The sequence below is a fragment of the Puma concolor genome, chromosome A3 (genome assembly GCF_028749965.1).
Source record: "Puma concolor isolate L17-30 chromosome A3, mPumCon1.1.hap2, whole genome shotgun sequence".
Lineage (NCBI taxonomy): Eukaryota > Metazoa > Chordata > Mammalia > Carnivora > Felidae > Puma > Puma concolor.
This window is the reverse complement of record NC_141669.1, coordinates 9,900,659-9,914,966: the sequence shown is the minus strand read 5'-3', so window position 1 is coordinate 9,914,966 and position 14,308 is coordinate 9,900,659. Positions and strand designations below refer to the sequence as shown.

The 14,308-nt window shown below is 40.5% G+C and overlaps 1 long non-coding RNA gene and 1 other non-coding gene across 4 annotated transcripts in view; both read left to right on the top strand.

Moving 5' to 3' along the window:
- Nucleotides 1-14,308, top strand: part of LOC147582242 (uncharacterized) — a 611,785-nt gene that overhangs the window by 572,079 nt on the left and 25,398 nt on the right. The window lies entirely within an intron of this gene.
- Nucleotides 12,214-12,318, top strand: LOC147582243 (U6 spliceosomal RNA). Its single transcript, XR_015249622.1, has one exon. It is a non-coding gene; the product is annotated as a U6 spliceosomal RNA (small nuclear RNA).

The following is a 14,308-nucleotide window of genomic DNA, read 5'->3' as shown; positions in this document are numbered from 1 at the left end:
TCTGTTTGTAGCTCAACACACACTCATTGAAAAAAGGTATTAATAAGAATCTCCATCACAAGCCCACAGCTAACATCATACTTAATGGGGAAAAGCTAAAAGGTATTTTTTTTTTGAAGAGCAGGAATGAGAAGCCCACCCTCACCACTTTTATTCATCATAGTACTAGAAGCCCTAGCCAGAGCAATTACACAAGAAAAATAAATAAAAGCCACCCAAATTGAAAAGGTAGAAGTAAAATTATCCTTATTTGTTGATGATGTGATCTTATATACAGAAAACCCTAGACTCCACCAAAAACTTTTAGAACTAATAAACAAATTTTTACACACACACACACACACACACACATATGTATGTATATGTGTATATATATGAAAAAAATCCCTGAGCAAACACACATATATATACAAATGTGTATATATGTGTATATATATATATGTATGTATATATGTGTGTGTATATATATATATACATACACACATATATATATGTGTGTGTATATATATATATACATACACACATATATATATGTGTGTGATGTGTGTGTGTGTGTGTGTATGAAAATAGTCCCTGAGCAAACACACATGTATACAAATGTGTATATATGTGTGTGTGTATATATATGTAAATATATACATATGTGTGTGTATGAAAAAAGTCCCTGAACAAAAACACATATACATACAAATGTGTATATATATGTGGATATATATAAATATACATATATATATATGTATATATATATATATCCCTGAGCAAATAAACAACAAAGCAGACACAGACTCATAAACACATAGAGCACTGGTGGTTGCCAGGCGGCAGGGGGGTGGAGAGTTAAGTGAAGTAGGTGAGGGGATTAAGAGGTGCCAACTTCCAGTTATAAAATAAATAAGTCATAGAAATGAAAAGCACAGCATAGGGAATATATTATTGTAATAACATTGTAAAAGATACAAAGGAAATCCTGCCATTTTTAACAATATAGACGAAACTGGAGGGTATGAGGCTAAGTGAAATAAACCAGACAGAGAACGACAAATGCTGCATTGCATCACTTACATGTGGACTCTAAAAAAAAATAAAAATAAAAAAATCCAAACTCCTAGAAACAGGGAACAGAATGTAGTTTCCAATGATTGGGAAGGGAGGGAGGATAGGGAGAGGTTGGTAAAAAGATGCAAACGTTCAGTTTTAAGATGAATAAGGTTTGAAGCTCTAACATAAACATGGTGACTGTACTTGATAACACTGTATTGGGTAACTGAAGTTTCCTGGGAGAGTAGAACTTATGTTGTTCTCATAATAAAAACAACCAAACATGAGAAAGGATGGATAGGTGAACTCATTGGTAGGAATCCTTCCACAATGTATACATATATGAAGTCATCATGTTGTACACTTTAAATATATTTTATTTAAATATATTTAGATAAATATAGCTTATATAGGCTGATAGAAAACATACATTTGATTTTATGTGTCAATTATACCTCAATAAAGCTGAAAAAAAAAGCCCATAGAAGAAAAATAGTCTTTTATGACCTTTAGGAACCTGCTAGAGATATCAAACACTGCACAAAAAAGATAGTGTGCGATAGACCCCGTAGGAATCCCAGAAATGGGGGTGGAGCAAAGGCCATGGAAGTGGCTGATAGCAAGATGGGGAAAATAGCCTCTGCTCTCAAGGAGCTTGGAGCCTAAAATGCTAGTATCATGTTAATTAAAGCACGTAGACAAGTGGAAGAAATAAATAATAAACACGTGAAAGAAACAGAGACAGATTCTGTTAACATTCGAAGGATGGGAAGATTAAATCTGGTTGCTGAGCTCAAGGAGATATTGGTGGAGGAAAAGAGTATTTAGGGGTCAGTTCTGAAGAAAGGAAGAAGCATTGATATCTGGAGATGTCATGTGGGGAGCTGGGGGGGGTGCTGGTGGGATGCAGGTACAGAAAGTCAAAGTCCAGGGCACAGAATAAAAGTATGGTGGTGACATGGGCGATGTGGGGCCAGCATGGTAGTGAAGATTGGTCCTAACACTGAGGAAGAGAAGGAGCCAGACGGGTCTCTTGATTAAGGGACCGTGTGTTGTGAGTCAAGAGAGGGCACATCTGGGATTGCAGGCAAATATTGTGGAAAAGCAGAGAAGTGACCGGTGTCATGGGGTTGATAGACTCAAACACCTACAGGAGGCAGAACACAGCAGATGGAAGAAGTGGACCTGATTTGGGAGCTCTGCGGCAGATCCTAGTCCTGCCATTTATTCTGGGACCCGGGGCAATGTTTCTGAACACATTTGTGTGATGTTAGACACTGCTGTTCATTTTCTTTTTTTTTAAACATTTACTTACTTTTGAGAGACAGAGTATGAGTGGGGGAGGGGCGGAGAGAGAGGGAGACGGAAAATTCGAAGCAGGCTTCAGGCTCTGAGCTGTTAGCACAGAGCCCCATGCACAGAGCACAGAGCTCCAAATCAAAAACCATGAGATCATGACCTGAGCCGAAGTCGGACGCTTAACCGGCTGAGCCACCCAGACACCCCACTACCGTTCATTTTCTTAAGTGCCGATCTTCCCAGCAATCCCACTGAATAAGAGTCATTAGTGCTGATTTTACAGATGAAGTAGAGTTGTCTAGAGATAACACAATTTATCCTTCTGCATATGCCCTTGTGTTTACTCACACAAACAGAATCAATTTGAGACGCTTAAAGGTTTTTGTACAAAGTGTCGCACTTTGCTTAGAAAGAACCCAAACTTGACGGTGACCTCCCTGGGCCCCAGACTCTTTCTCGGTGTGTGGTTTCCATCATTCTATCAAGAACCTGGATTATGTAGACACTCAATGCGTGACTGATGATTTGCGTTGATATGAAACATATCGGATATAAAATAAATATAAATATAAGGATATCTATGTTTATGATTGTGTAATTATAACATTCTGTGCTTGTAGAGTTTATAACAACTTTCAACTTGGTACAGTTGTTACATGTCTCAAAGTTCTGGAGTTGCCACTACTTTATATGGAAACTTTGCTACCTTCCCCATAGGGTCCTTGTGAGCTTTTAAATGATGAATGTTTGTAGTTACAGTGCCTATCATGGGGTAAATGCCTAGCCAATGTTATTATAGTTATTGGTATCATCATCATTGCTATCATAATTATTTTCACTTCCAAATTGCCTTCTAGAGTCTCCAGGGCTGGTGTGATCATCCTAGTTTTGTAGAGGGGAATCCATTGGGCTCAGGAGGGAATAAATGGCTGCGTGTAACAGATCTGCAAAAAGATTTTAGCTCTTTTGCCTCCTGTACAGTGGTCTTTCCCTTGCCATCATGTCTCAGCATATCCATGTTAGAAAATTCTTCCAGTTGGGGAAAAAAGTTGGCAGAAAGGAAAGTTAATGAGCTGAATCATGCAGACAGACAGATTGGAAAAATATTGTTGTTCCTTTTGCATGTTATGTTCTTGCCAGAAATCAAGTAGGTGGAGATTTTGAAGAATAACCAGTTAGATAAATATGGTGGTTTCAAATAACTGGGTTTAGAGCCAGACCAACTATATGTCAAGTTTGAAGGAAAAAATCAGCAAATTCAGGCATGATGCTGAACTCATTGAGCTTGACTTACTACCAAATTTCTCTCTTCAAAAGTAATGACTCTAAAGAATTATACATACCATAACCCTACATCATGAAGCATAACTTATTCCAAGAGAAGTTTTATATTTAAGTCACCTCAAAGTTTTGGGAGTTAACTAAGACTACCAATGTCCAAGTCTGACCCCTGGAGCCTAAGAAAAGGATTAAAATGTTGACATAGCAATTGAGGGCTAATCACCTCACTATATCTATCTGCTCAGAGGTCACTCTCTGTCTTTAACCCTTGTCTACAACTCACACCAGCCTCCATAAGAGAAACCAGGTCTCACCAGCAATTTCCCAGCCTAATGAGATAAAAACCCTGATGATCAGTGTGTGAAGTAAAACTAAGATAAACTAGTATCCGCTACTGATAAATATTTAACAGATGTGGTCCAAATCTGTCTGCCAGCCGGAGGAGGGAAAACCGTTCTATTTCACAGTTCGGATATAATTATTGGCCACATTTCTCCAAGCAAAGACAGTGACATTGGCTCACTCCCCAGGAGAATTTTCTTCTGATCCTGGTGCTGGGATTTGCGTTTCCTTCCCAGACTGCAGCAATATACCCTTCACTTGCCCCAGCTTATTCATTCAACAGATACCTGGAACCAAAACCATCTATGAGAAGTGGAAAGGGAAGCGGCTGGCTCAGGCTGTGTTTTTATGCCGACCGAAGGCCTCCGGTGCAGTACGTATGTTCTCGACATCGACGACTGCACATACCTGGGTGTCAGCGGGAGGCCAGACTGGTCTGCAAGTGATCATTCGACCCAGGGTAGTTCACTGAGGAGTTAGAAGAACTTTTGCCCAGACCATCACCCTTTTGGACGACTTCACAGACAATCATCATTGTTCCAAGTACTATGCCCTTTACATTCCTTAAACAGACTATGTGCAAATAATTTTCCTAAACATCACCGCTGAGACTCCTTCCAGTAACGACTGACTCATCATTTGGATTCCCAAGCAGCTGTTGTATAATATGAGCAGGATGTTTTGACCATGTTCCTTGACCTGACCGTTTTGACCCCAAGGATGTTTTGGTCCAGGAATGCATTCCCGAGTTTAGGTGGGTAACACACCACAACTATATTCGTTTCCTATTTCTACTCTTTCCCCGTATCATCAGTTTCCAAACACTGTTACCAGAATATATACATATATTTTTTTTCTAAAGGACTAATCTGATCACATCACTCCTCTGCTTAACAGCCATCAATCATTGACTTCCTATCACCCACAAAAAAGTGGCACCGAGTTCTGATCCCACTTGACCTGCCTTTTCTCATCTCCAACCTTCTCCTTACATAATTGCCCTCTGCTCATCAAGCACATCCTGCATGTATCATAACATTAACTTACATTTCATTTTGTTTTTCCTTGTCCAGGGCCCTCCTCCTGAATTGTTTTTAAGCCTCATTATTTCTCACTTTAGAGAATCCTTCGAGGTCCATGTCAAGTCTCTGCTTCAAGGAAGCATTTTCTGATAACTCCAGGCTTCGCAACCCCCCCCCACACACACACACAGCACGTGTATCCTGTCTCAGTCACTCTAGGCATTTCCTTACCATTTAATTAATACTTCTATTCATGAAAACATACCTATCTCACCAATAATTGAGAGCTGAGTTTATGTTCTCATTATATAGTTTGCAGGAGCAGTGTGATTAGGAACCCGATGCATTCTTGGCTGTGAGGGTGAGTGGATCCTCTCAGAATTCTTCTTCTTTCATCCTTAAGTGTCTGTCTCAAAGCCATAGAGCCCACCAATGAGGACAGAACACCCTGTCAGACGGAGAAGGATTTGTCATCATCCGGGAATGTGCAGAAGACCCAGATAGGAATACACAACATATTCCCGTGGAGTCTGCCTCTGGAAAGAGCATGTGCAATCCGATCCTGACTCATAGTCAAAATATACATCTGTCGATCTTATTAACAGTGTTATTGACCGTCTTATTGTAATCTGAACGTTAACAAACGTGTGACCTGGATAGTCATTTGCCTGTTTATTATGTTAGCAGTCATCGATTGCGTACTCGCACTGTGCCTGAAGACGCACAAGGGCAATTCTATCTCCGCTCTTGAGGAATGTGGATGGAACAGCAGAAGCTCAGCAAGGTCGAGCGACGGCCACTGGGCAAACGCTGGTTGGCCTGGACTCCAGCTCAGATCCTCCAACTAATGTCTTGGTCCTCTTTCCCACCTAGGTTGCTCTATGGCCTATGTTCAGGGAATACCTCTGCTCCTCCTGGGTTTCTTAACTCTTGTCTGGATGGCTGGCAAGCTGAGGATAAAGACACAATGTGAGGGAAGAGGCCCTATTTTCGTTATGACTCGAAGAAGACAGCAGAGCAACCTTTCTGAGTTGGGTGGAAATCTGGCGGCTGAAGCAGCTTCCCAGAGACAGTTCCCGGTCACGGAGACTATCTGGATTTTTTTCCCCCGCGGTGTGCATTTCAAAATGCTTCTTTCCACTGGCACTCATGCTCTGTAAGACCTCACAGTTTCCCTGGGATGTGCGCCAATTTGATTACCTCTTTTTTCCATGCTTGGAAGCTGCTGTGTAGTAATCCTTTAACCTCTGCAAAGCCAGGGAAAATGTGACAGCAAAGACAATGTTCGTACTGGAGAACATTTTCCCCATTTCGATGCAGAAGCTCTGTTGCGTATTTACAAAGAGGGGCGCAGAGCTGTGTCACTTACAGTTGCTCGCCTGATCAGCTCAGAGTTCTGAATGGCTCCTTCCTTCTCCTCCTTCCTAAGGAAACTAGAGCATCCTCAGGAAAATGGCTTTGACTTCATGGCAACACCTTTGATCTTTAATATACTTAAGAATCTCTCTGACTTGTAAGACTAGTTTTTATATCTCTCCCCACTTTTGATTAAGCCTTGATAGGATGATCCACATGGTTTCAACTTCTTTCAGGTCCTTGAAATCAGCCTTGAAAAATCCTTGGTCCTACTACCTCTAGACTTCCCAGGCCAGGCCCCAAAGCCTCCTGCTTAATTCAGTTCATCAGTTTCTAAGAAGAGAGTGTAGGCAGGCCCCAGGAAAAGAGAGAGAGGAGGGACTAATGGGTTTCCTATAAAGTTCTCTTTTTTTCCCTTTTATAGATTAAGTTGACTGATTGATTGATTTCTGATACATGTGCTAGAGGTTGCCTAGGTATTCACAAACAGATTTCCTCTTATCTGTGAACCCACTGCTAGACAATATTTCCCAGCCTTCCTTACAGTTACATATCACCCTGAGTGACTCATTTCTAGCCAAGAAAATGCAGGTGAAAGCGACATATACCACGTTTCAGCCTGCATTATAAAAGCTTCCTACAAACTACCCCAGTCTCCCTCCTGTGTCCACTGGTAATGGAACTTACTCTCCTAGTGAGATAGGGTCCCCTCCCTAAGGAAAGAAAAAAAATAAATAAAAAGAAAACAAACAAACAAAAAACCTCAAGGCAACCTGGTTACATGCATACATGACAACATCCCTCACGACCTTGTAACATGAAACCACTCAATCAGACTACATGTTTGTATGTTACCATATATGGGAGACAAAGAAGTGAAAAATATATAAAAAACTGCGCCACGTGGCATTCGGGACTCAGTTCTTCGGGTACGAACCCAACCGAGTGGTGCTGGCAGTTGCTTCCTGGAAAGAAAAGCATTGGTGTCACAACTCTCGGTGTGGGAACCCTGCTACACTAGGAGACAGTGAAAAAACTAAATAGAGATACCCAGGTATGTCTCTGAATTCCCATTGGAAAGCCATCATTGAATACATTATTGGATTTTATGTGACTGAAAAATAAGCACCTATAATGTCGAACCACTGAAGTGTGGGGGTTTATTTGTTTCAAAATCATATGCCACCACCAGCTGTTACAGAAATCAGCACCTTGGTGTTGGCTTAGTGGTTGGTTTCAGGGTGGCAAGGAAAGAGATAAATTAGGCCAGAAGAGAAAGAAGTTTGTTTTGTTGTGACAAAATAGTCGGTTGCTTTCAATTTGAGAAGGCAACCTAGTTGATTCCTTACTCTAGAGAAAGTGGTTGGAAAAAGTCAGAATAATTGTGTGTCAAGTTATATTGACTTGACTTAGCATAGGATTAAAAGAGAGAGAGAGAAAGAGAGAGAGTTCAGGCAAAAATAGACTACTTTCCAAACAGATGTCCGTGACAGTCAAGAACATCCAAAGACCCAAGGTTCTACGGTGTTGAAAAAGCAGGCTACAGCCAGACCTCAAATGGTAACAGATAAGATTGAAAGAGATGTTTAGTGACTAAAGCCCAGTAAATAATCTCATTTGAACTAAACAGCTCAAGTCTGAGGCAACCATTCCTGAATAGTATGGCCTTCCTAAGTATTATTTCACATAGCATCAAGGTTATCACCATTAAGTTGAGACGAAGAGTAGGACGAGGTTTAAAAAGAAAAAAAAAAGATTAAAATAAAGTAAAATAAAATAAAATGGGAGAATTATGTCCATGAAAGGGCTTTGACTGTGGTTATAGGGACATGGAACCACTTAGGAAAAAATTGATCGGAAGTCTACAGAATTTATGAGAAAAATGAATTTTCAACGAATTCACCACTGGAGGCTGAAAAGCCCTTGCCTGTCCAAGCTTTTAATGAGCCCTGGAGCTTCCAAGTTGCACAAGTAGAAAAGAAGCTATGAACTGTGATCAACTTGCAAGGGGAACATACTCCCCCGTCCTCACTTGAGCTGGGACCAGTGAGGATGGCAGGCAAGGGGACTCTCCCCGGAAAGCCAGCAGCCGTGCTAGACATCTGGGTTTTAACAAAGGAATTTCCTGTACTGCTGGGACAGAGGGACCTCTGTTCACCAAGGATCACAACTTCTGAGAATCAAGGGCTCTCCCATCTATAAGAGCCTAGAGTGGTTTCATCCTGTCTTTTCGCCACCATTGTATTTTGTGTGTGTGTTGAAAGCGGATAGTAGATGCTTTGGCTTTTTTAGAGCACAGGTCTCTAGACTAGGAGTAGATAACACCAAATCTGGAGGATAGAAAGGCCGTATCGCCCAGAAATCCTGGATTTTCAACTGGGTGCCGTGACTGGATGTGATTTTAGGTTATCTTCCTTAGGTAGGGGCTGAACTTGTTCCCTACGTGAGACGATGAAACTGATAGTTGGTGACAGTTTCCTCTTCTTTCGTGGCTATCCAGTTAATAAACCTCATCTCTCAGCCTTCCTTACAGATGTGTAACATGATCAAGTTCTAGGCAACATTACTAGTTCTAGAACTGGGCCATAAAAACCTAGATACCTCTACACATAGACTAATCTTTCCATTTCCCCTAACCTATGGCAATATGTTTATATCTGTATATACCTGTTTTTCTCTTTTCACTAATCTGTCAGTGTAATAAATTCTAAAATAGTAGAAATAAGGATGTATACGGCGGGGGCGGGGGTGACTATCACAGATTTGGGAGGCCAGAGATAACATTAAGGATATTTATGTCTAAACTAAACAATGAAGGAAGAGAAGTTAGCTGAGCATCAGGGTCATGGGCAAGATACCATCCAAGCAAATGGAGTAGGGAGGGAGACCCAGAGATACAAAAAATCCTACGTAACAGAAAGTGAGAATCCCCCACCAATGTACTGTTAGTCCTTAATGATGTCAGTGTCTTAAAATGCTTCTTCAAGTATCTCCATCTGTATCTCTTTTCCTGAGACTATCTCTGGTTGCTGGAACCTGTCTTCTGCCCGCGTACAGAAGGCCAGAAGTGCCAAGGAACTGATGCCTTTCTCTTCCCAGGATTTGGTGTATGAGTACCCCAAATCCCTCACCTCTGAGATGGGTTGGCTGCAAAGCTCATGTTCTACACTGGATAACAATAGTGATAATATGCTTAGTAATCCGGTCACAGCTTCTTTCTGTGTCTCAAGTCTCTATTACCATACTGTTGCATCCTGAGATCAACTCTCAGTTAAAATTCACATACCTGTGAATCGTTATCTCAGGGTCTGCTTTTGGGAGAAACAAACTTTCATGCTGTAATTGAAGAGATAAAAGAAAAAAAAAGGTCCAAGTTGATTGAAAGAGGGAATACACTGACCCTTGAACAAATGGGGGTTAGAAGCACTAACCACTCGTGCATTCAGAAATCCACGTGTAACTTTTGACTCCCCAGAAACTTAATTACTAATAGCCTACTGTCAACTGGAAAGCCTTACCTGTAGCAGAAACAGTCAGTTAACACATATTTTGTATGTTATATGTGTTATATACTGTATTCTTAAAATGAAATAAGCTGGAGAAAAAGTATTATTAAGAAAATCCTGGACGCCGGGTGGCTCAGTCAGTTATGTGTCTGACTTCAGCTCAGGTCATGATCCCACGGTTTTTGGGTTTGAGCCCCACGTCGGGCTCTGTGCTGACAGCTCAGAGCCTGGAGCCTGCTTCAGATTCTGTGTCTCCCTCTCTCTCTGCCCCTCCCCTCCTTGTGCTCTGTCTCTCTCAAAAATAAATAAACATTAAAAAAATTAAAAAAAAAAAAAAGAAAATCCTAAGGAAGAGAAAATACATTTATAGGACTGTATTTATCAAAAGAAGGTTGTGAATAAGTGGACCTGAACAGCTCAAACTTGTGCTGTTCAAGGGCCAACTGTGTAAGGAAGAGAAATTATAAAAATGCGTATGGGAAGGTAACATTTGTACTTTATTTGAAGGGCATGTACATCCCACCGAATGGCTTGCTAAACAATAAGAATAGAGTTAGACATTAGGTTTGTGTTAGAAAAAGTACCAGTCTGGAAGCAAGATTGGCTTGGTGACAGAGAGAGCAAAACCAGAAGAAGGGAGAAAAATTTGGAGCTTTTTAAAGTAACCAAGATGGAAATTAATAATAACTTGAGTTTTGATCATGGACAAGTGGATGGAGAGGTAAGAGGGCTTGAGAGACATTTAGATGAAGGTAGATCCGAACGAGGCTGATCAAACTGACAGGTTTGATAGAATGTGAAGAGCAAGAAAGAGGATTAAAAGGAAATTCCTTGGGAACCAGAGAACCTGGATGGAAAGTGACAGTGTTTTCCAGAGCAGGAAATCTAAAGGTTCATCAAAACTAACTGAAAGGAGGTAAAAAATGCTCTGTTTGGCACGTGACGAATTTGAGACACCAGTCAGATATGTAAATAGATGTATCTAGTTATCACTGAGATTCATGGATCAGAAATTCAGGAAAATGATCAGAGATGGAGATGGAGATTTGAGTATTATTTAAATCTAGATGTTAATAGAAGCGGTAAGATGATAATATCCAGTGAGAACTCCCGGAGCAGTGGTTGATTGTATGCCTGCTCCCCAGAAGACAATTCTTTTTTTTTTCTTTTTCCTTCTTCTTACCACAATGAGTACAAAATAATTTATGGGTTTTATTTAGAGGACAGAGGTCAAATATGAAAGATACCTTGCCGGACAGGTGTTTAGTAATGTAGGTGAAACATCTATTTGTGATTATCTGAGCCTAGGACCTAAATAATTTTTTTTCATAATAAGTACAAAAATTTACTTTGTAAATTTTTTATATGCATCGTATTTTTCAGGAATGAAACTATGTATATTGGAGATCATTTTATTTGCTTTTCTTTGGCTATTTGCTAAGAGTTTTTCACTGTGACACAATAGGGTATCGCCAATGGCAATACGGTCATGACATGTACGTTACCAATGTATTACCTCTACGTCGGTTTGAAATTTCAGCTGTCGTAAGCACAAATATGACAGAGGTTTGAAACTTAGAAACATTAAAAGTTGTTCCATATTCTCACACACACAAACACATTTAATTTGTGTATCACAGAATGGTAAGAAAATGGGAAACTGCTACCTTGATTTTCTTTTATATTTGAATTTCCAATGGTATGTAATTGAACATGATACTCTGCACGGGTTTCACCCATGACTACCCTGCCGCTCCCTGAATTACAGTTTATTTTTACACTCCGTTCCTTACGATGCTGTCTATGGAAGGGTATGGTCTCCAAGTCATTTTGAGTACTAGAAACTGAATTTTGAGATAAGCAACAGATGTTCTGTGATCTCTTATCGCATCATCCCGTGCCATAACATAGGGAATTATGTCAGCACTAAATATCAGATTTCCTCATTTTATCTTATTAGACTGTAACTTATATTCATATACTGAGATTAAGGATATTTCCCCCTTTGATTCAGACCTTTGACAATCGGTCTGGTTTGTATTTCTCTTACTATTTTTAATCGAGTGTCCAGCCACACATCTAATTTTTCAGTCCCTACACTTCCCGGTCATGATGTCTTCTCATCGCCTGAATTCGATTACATCCCAACATTTTGCATAGCTGCCACACAGAGCCTAACATCTTAATTCCCTTTGTCACAAAATCTTAACTTTTTTTTTTTTTTTTCACAATCTTTACCTTCTTTCAAAATCTTAACTGGTCAAACCACACTTGGGGTTCAATGAACACTTTTATAAATACAAAGTTGTTTTCTTTTCACGGAGACATTAAGAAACAAAATTCCTTTTCGTTGATGTAGATATTTTGTAGTGCCTGCTTGGACAGCACGTAGACTAAAATTGGAACAATACAGAATAGATTAGCATGACCCTCAAACAACAGTGACGCACGCATTCATGATACAGCTATTTTGTAAAAGTTGATTCTGTCGGTAATTTTCAGGAGGCCATACTTACATATTTGAATCTTCGTTTTTCTGGGGATGTTATTGTCGGAACCAATGATTAATGACAACCCTAACATAGACAGCAAGTAGAAATATTATTGCAGCGGAATCAAATTTAGTGGTCACTGTTGAAAGAGATCATTGTATTCTGTTGCATCAAAGCTCATATTCGAAATGCCATTTCCTATAAAATTTCTCTGCTCTTTTTTGGGGGGAGTGGGGGCACTCAGGGGTCTTTCTGCTTTAAGTAGCATAGAAACACTACGATTTCAGATGGATGCTCCTGTTGGAAAGACTGTTTCTTTCTTCAGGGTCAGAGACATAAATGGTAACCCTGAACATATGGAGGGAACAGCTACATGCAAGATGGAACAGACGACAAATTACCACCTAAAATTATATTGCATGTTTATTTTTGAAGGATTGTTTTCTTGTGTTGTTTTGGGGGTTTTTATTTTGTTTTGCTTTGTTTTGTGTGTTTGTTTTTGGTTTATATCTGCTGCCCTCATTACCCAGAATGTTTGCATTGGGTACACAAGATTTTGCAGTGATTTTGAGGAGTCCTGTGACCTCAGGTTATCAAGCCAGTATTTCCTCAAGCTCTGACACTCTGTGACTCTATGACTCAAGAATTATTGTCATGCTTTCCCTCCCACGGATCCTTAGAGCAGTGAGAGGCAGAATATTCATATGAACCCATTTGGAAATTTGTCAAAATTCAAACAGACCATTACTGGCAGAGCTTAAATTTGCACAAAGCTTTTTTTCTCCCCCTCCCATTCACTCTAAAAAAAAATCAATTCTTTCCACTATACCATGCAGCTATTCTATATGTTCCCACAAGCACTGAAGCCATGTGTAATGATTAGCATGTCAGAGCAAAAACAGAATCTATCAGGGTAATAATTTTTTTTCTCGTGTATTCTTTTTATTATTTTTGATTACATGCAAACTACGTGAGCACTTCACTAGTTATCTATCTATTGCTAAACAAATTACTCCCAAATTCGTGGCTTAAAACAATACTCCATTCTTTCCTCGTTAGTTCTGCAGTCAGGGAGCTGGGCAGGGCTTAGCTGGGTCCTCTCACAAAGCTGCTGTCATCTCAAGGTTCAGCTGGAGCAGGATCTGCTTTCAAGCGTGCTCGGTGGTTGTTGGTAGGATTTAGTTCCTCTAGGGCTGTGAGTTTGAGGACCTCACTTCCATGCTGGCTGCTGGACTGGAGCCGCCTCACCACCTGGACAGGTGGCCCTCTGCACCAGAGTCATCGTGTGCAAGAGCCAGGGAGGGAAGTCATGATCTTTCATAGCCTGACTGTGGTGTGTACGCTTCATCCTTATGCTGTGCTCCCCTCATTCACAGCAAGTCAGCCCTGAGTGAAAGGGAGCTGAATACACAAGGGTGTGAACAGCAGGAGTTGGGGATCATTGGGGGCCATGTCAGGATCTGCCCTCCACCAATGGACTCATGTTACATTGATTTGTGCAACTCGCATCTCATAAATTCTCTCAAGAGCAACTTGATTGCTGCATGTATGTGGTTTGTGGGAGAAACTGTTTATTCATTCACGTACATATACCTTTTGACAAACCCTGTACTGGAGGTTCAGAACCCAGGACTGAATATCCGATCCTTGCCTCAAAGGGGCTCAACCTCTGCTGATGGCTGGAGATAGACATATGAGCAAGATTCTGAACAGGGTAATAATGGGGGGTGAGCAGTGAGAGGCAGAACCTTTCCATGCCTAGCATACCCATATTGTATAATTTCTCCACTGTCGCAGACTATGAGTCTGGAGTTCTGTCCAGCAAGAGAGCAGACACAGAATTGAACACAAGAGACGCTAATGTCCAGGAGGAGACAAGAGCCCTGGACAGGGGTTTCACCTCTGTATTTATTGATCTCACAAGATACTATCCACGTGGTAATTGTGAAGAAAAGAAAATATTACACACGTG